A 6,000-nucleotide genomic window follows, 5' to 3' on the forward strand; every position below is an offset into this window, starting at 1 on the left:
ACCACTGACACTCCAGATCTTAGAACTGGGCTAAACCAGTAGCAATCCGCGCTGATCTAGGAACTGTGGTAAATCACAGATTAAGTGAGTTGCAGTTACCAAGTGTGAACACAACCTTGCAATAAACAAAAGTATAGTTTTGAGATCACAGAAAATGATCATAATGTGTCCAGTTCTGGCCATCATGATATAAGAATGATGCTGAGGAATGGGAAAAGTTCAGTAAAGTTCAAAACATGGGGAGAGGCTTGGATATAAAGGAAGTTAAATGTGTATTTTAAAGATTAAGGTTAAAGAAGAAGTGTGATCAACATCTGAAAATGGAAAAAGGAGTGATATACAGTATTCTCCACGGCTCTCAAAGGTAGGATACAAAAAAGAAGATCCAAGCTTGAAATGAGGAATTTTGTGGAGTCATGGGTGCTCTATCATTGAAGATTTCAAGCAAAGGTTGGACAGCCATTAGTTTAGGATGGTATGAGCGGGGGTGGGCTGCTGCCCGGACAGAGGGTAATGCAGTGAGGTAGCGAAAATGGAGTTCCACCCCAGAGCACCCAATTGTCACTGAAAGATGAAAGAAAATGCAGGGCATCCTGCATAAGCTACGCCCCACAGTGGGGTAGTAAAAATTTTGGTAGCCCTTCACTGGGTTTACTGCACTAGACTGGTGGGGAGAGGGGGAAACGGACTAGTAGACATTGATGTTCAGTTCCGACTCTGGATTCTGTAGTATATGTATATTGTATTTAGATACATATGCATTGCTCATGCAATTACAAGATAACACTCAAGATGTTGCAATCTAGATTTTAAGACTACATAATATACAAGAAGAGTTCAGAATAAGGAGTAGCACACAGGATGTTTTTGCCAATACATAGTGAAAAAACTAAAGGACTTTTGAAAAATGTGTCTATTTTTGTTTTATTGATTATCCATAAGGTTTATTGGTAGTAGACTATAACAAATTTTGGATAGCTCTTTAAAACAGATGTACTGTGTCACCTTATCTGTTTATTGAACATTTTCTCATGATTATTAGTCACAGTTATAATTGAACATAGAGCAACAAAACTTTTCAAGATTGAAAAATGATTACACTAAGTTCAGTCATTTATTTAACTTATTTCTCATGCAAAATAATGAACTGAAAGAAAATGAAATGGAAACTGGAATAAAATTGCTAGTAGAATCATCATCAACCTTAAATGTGCTAATAATATAATATTGATGGTTGGAATTAAAGAAAGCTTAATAATCTCTTGTTGAAGATAAGAAGAAAATGCAAACACTAGTCTATTATTCAATATTTAAAATTAAGATTATGTCAATAGGTAGTACCAACCCAATAGAAAGAAGAAGAGGCAAAGCTAAAGTGGTAACAGACTTATCTAGGCTTAGAAATTTGCTATGTGAAAAAAAGATCACAACAGAGCAAGAGAAACAAAGATATGGATAGTCACAGCTGTTAATATTGGCTATGAAAACTGGATCATCAGAAAGGCTGATGACTATAATTCTGATGCAAAATAAAATTGAGACCAACACTTTGTGTTGCTAGAAATACAAAAAAATTAGTATCTGAGTTAACCCAAAATATGTATGGGAAGTACTAAAGTTTAAATATTTTGGATACAGTTACTGTGTACAAATATTTTGGATACAGTCACATGTTTGGAAATATAGAAGAAAACAGTTAAATGGTGACACCAATTTGACATTAGAAGAACTCAAAGAAGAACATATTGGCAGACAATCCTAGCAAAATGATTTCTGTTTGTTTACAAAGAGTAAAAACTGGTTGAATAGTTGAACAAGTCATATACATTGTTTTTAAGATTTTTATCGGAGACATCCAAGCAGCAAATATTATGCAGTGATGCTGAAACCAAATTAATTGTAGCTTTGTCCTTGGATATCTTCAGATTCTGTAAGTAGTGATCAATTTATGTCAAAATATATTTTATATGTTTATGAATTTGAAAAACTATTAACTAAAAAAGAAAAAAACACATTTAAATGCATTTTTTGTATTAAATTACTCTTATAATGCAATTAATGCATTTTGGGGGAAGATATTTTTTCCTCAAAAATGTCACATAGACTATTATTAAAAACTTCTGTAAAAGATGTTATGCAAAATATTTACAATAATGTTTTATGCATGCATTATATCAGTATGTGCATATAGACCTCTGTCTGTCTGTCTGTCTGTCTGTCTGTCTGTCTGTCTGTCTATCTATCTATCTATCATCTATCTATCTATCGAATATGTCTACTGTTTAATGTTTGGTTTTTAGTTTAATTTTAAAATAAGTGCTAAATATAATAAGATAACAAAAAAATTTCAGCACCATGAAAGCTAAAAGAGTAAATATAAATTTCTATATATGTTCACACATGTTCACTCCGAACATGTTTATGTGGGTATTGGTATTAAAGCAATAATCTACATGCCTAAGTATATCTGCTGTAATAGTAATATATCAATATTTTGTTGAACATTGTCAATAATTTTTTTAAAAGCTATACAATTACTGGGCCTAGCCAATGTGCACTATCATTACAGGAATGATCCCTTTACACAAAAAGAAGAAAAGCTTTAATAAGTTGATAGAAATGAAAGGGCATTCCCTCTAATTGAAAACTTCACCCTTATGTACCATCAATTCTGTATTTTGGGTTTTTCATTAGAGAAGTGCAATGAATGGTTTGAAAGCAGGACTATTCTCTACAACAGTGATGGCGAACCTTTTTTTCTCTAGAACAGTGATGGCGAAAGAGCGTGTGTGTGTGTTATCGCAGCTACGCGAGTGCACACATCCATAATTCAATGCCTAAGGAGGGCAAAAACAGCTTCCCCCAGCTCCTGGGGGTCCTCTGGAGGCTGGAAACAGCTTGTTTTCCAACTTCTGCTTGGCCCAGTAGGCTCATGTTTCACCCTCACCAGGCTCCAAAGGCTTTCCTGGAGCTGGGGGAGGGTAAAAACACTCTCCCCGATCCCATCGGAGGCTCTCTGAAAACAAGAAAATGCCCTCCCAGAGCATCTGTGTGAGTCAAAAACCAGTTGGCTGGCACACATGTGCATGTTGGAACTGAGCTAGGGCAATGGCTCAAGTGCCAGCAAATATGGCTCAAGTGCCACCTATGGCATCCATTCCATAGGTTCGCCACCATTGCTCTAGAAGCTTTCTTTTCCCTAAACATCTTCCCCCACTAAGGCAAGTGTAGCTATAGAATTAGGAAAACAATGGCTGTTCTGTAGGGTTTTAGAACTTAAGTAATGCAGAGTTTCCAGTGCCAGAAATGGTTAATTTTTACTATGGTTAGTTTTAGATCTTAAATGCAATTATATTTTTGTAGTAGTTTTAGTGTGCATTGTTAAATGTTTAACTGTTCAGCTGTTGCTCTTGTATACTGCTTAGAGTTGTTTGACTGAAGCTTTTTAGAAATTCATAAGTAAATAAATAAAACAGATGGTCATGTTGTTAAGCCTTTCAGCTACTTAACTGAAGACCATCAATTCCTAATTTTTGTTCCTCCAAAGGGAAGGCTGTGATGTGGTATGAAGTTAAGATCAGGGTCCCTGTCATTATTTGCCTGCTTCTTAACCTCCTGATGTCATGGGAAGGGTGCTGTGGAAGCTAAATTGCCATAGAGTTGAAATACCTCGAAAAACTGTTTTGATCATATGTATCTAGAACTTTGTTTTGTTTTTATAGTATGTAGCCAAGATTTTTAAAATTCACATGGCACAGGATTTCTTGTCTAGAATCTTTAGTTTATGCTTTTCAGACTGAAATTAGGTGGCCAATTAAGCTGGAGTGTTCTATTGAGTGTTCTACTATTATAGGGCCCCCCAAACGTGGCAACAGCATAACTTAGCATTCTGGGAATTAAGGCCAAGAATCGTAAAGTTGTCAAGTTTGAAGACATTTGCCCTATTACCTCCCTCTTCCACAAAGACCTTGCAGGACAATTGTTGGATCTGGCAGAGTGAGAATGGTGGAGAGCCTTTGGTGTGTCCCTGCCTAATAAATATAGTATCCCTGCTGAGCTTAATAAGGATACTAAAGTGTCAGGTTCAGTTGTTTGTAATGACAATGATGACTCAACTGAGCAGGGGATTGTGGTCTGTGAGGAAGAAGTTGTCTGTGCGGAAGATAAGGGAAGTGTAAACCGTGCATTGCAAATCAACCATATGAGGTGAATAAGGCATATAAAAAGAGAAGACACCTTCAGGTTAGTGTAAGACGTGTCAATTTAGAAAAGGAAGTCATGTTTTGGAAAGAGGTAAGGTGTCTGTGTAATACTACTGCAAGCAGAGAAAAGAGACACATTGTTATGCTAGTCAAGGATGCTAGTAAGAATTGTGATGTTGATGTTGTACATCTTGGCCTTAATGATCTGTCCAAAAAAGATGCACTTTCTGTGCAAAGAATTTTCTGAGTTTGGGCAGGAACGTAGCACAATAGGCTGTTGTCTTAACTTTTCAGAGGTTTTGTCTGTATATAGGAAGCAAAAAAGAAAAGATCAGCATATAGCAGACTTCCATTTGTGGCTAAAGCAGTGGCATAAAGCAGAAGGTTATGTGAGTCATGATTTTTGTAGTTGGTCTAATGAAAAGCTATGTTAAAAAGATAGTTTGCATCCATCACAGAAAGGGACTGAGTTACTTAGTATTAAATTCTAGGGTTTGCTGGAGAATGGGAACAGAAAGTTAATTCTACAGAACATTTATTCCCCGGAATCTAAAATTAATAGGGTTGTCTTTGTTTATAACATAGATACTTGTGTGGTTAGGAATCTTAAAGTTGCTATTAAGAAAAATAAAACTTTTGATAGCGTGTGCCACTCTATGTGCATTATTCAAACAAGTAGCAAGGAAGAAGCGGAACTCAGACACAAAACAGGTAATATTGAAGGCAAATACAAAATCAGTAAAAAAGGAATCAAATGCTATATACTTCTGTACAAAGTATGAGGAATAACATAACTTTTTTTTCTGTGAACACACTGACACACATTTTAAAAATGAAATTCTGATGCCCATGGTCAAAAGAAAATAAGCTAAAATTGTGAAAGTCCATCCAAACTAAAGTGTCAAGGTGAAATAGAAGTATGTGAGGGCAAATGTGATATTGTTGCCATTACCCAAACTTGATGGGATAAAACTCATGAATGGAATATACAGCTAGAGGGGTTTGTATTATTTAAAAGAAACTCATTAATAAAAGAAGATATCTCTATAAAAATACAGTGATACCTCGTCTTACGAACCTCTTTTCATACGAACTTTTCGTGATACAAACCCGTTGTTTAAGATTTTTTTGCCTCTTCTTCTGAATTATTTTCACCTTAGAAACCCGCTGGGATGCCCTGAACGTTGGGATTTCCCTGAGCCTCCCCTCGCTGGGAATCCCCACCTCCAGACTTCTGTTGTCAGCTGAGGCACCTGTTCTTGCATTGCTGGGATTTCCCTGAGGCTCCCCTTGCTGGAATTCCCTTCATTTTTGCCGGCGCTGCTTTGAATCCCAGTGACAAACTCCCCCCTTCCAAACTGCATGGCCAAGTCTCTTTTTTCCCCCTCCCTTGGCTTCAGAGGCACTATAATAGCAGGATTTGAGGCAAGCAAAGGGGGTATCCTGGCATCGGAAAGGACAGATCCAGGAGGACGGGGGGCGGTCGTTTTGATGCCGATGAGGGAGGAAGAGAAAGAAAGGAGGAGGGGGAGGAAGAGGAAAAGGAGAAGGGGAGGAGGAGGAGAAGGATGAGGAGGAAAAGAATCCTGTAACAAACCCCTCCACCCCCTCTTAAAGCCCCTTCCTTCCTTCCGCACGCTTTGCCAGAGCTGCCCTACAGCGCTCCAGAAGACAGCTGGGGAAGAGCGATTGCCTTCCCAGCCCTGCACGCCAGTGAACAAGTGAGCAACCTGGGGGGGGGGGATGGGAGACAAAGACTTATGGAGCTCAAGAGAGGAGAAAGATGTGGGGGAAATGA

Source organism: Erythrolamprus reginae, chromosome 7 (assembly GCF_031021105.1).
Source record: "Erythrolamprus reginae isolate rEryReg1 chromosome 7, rEryReg1.hap1, whole genome shotgun sequence".
NCBI classification, from domain to species: domain Eukaryota; kingdom Metazoa; phylum Chordata; class Lepidosauria; order Squamata; family Dipsadidae; genus Erythrolamprus; species Erythrolamprus reginae.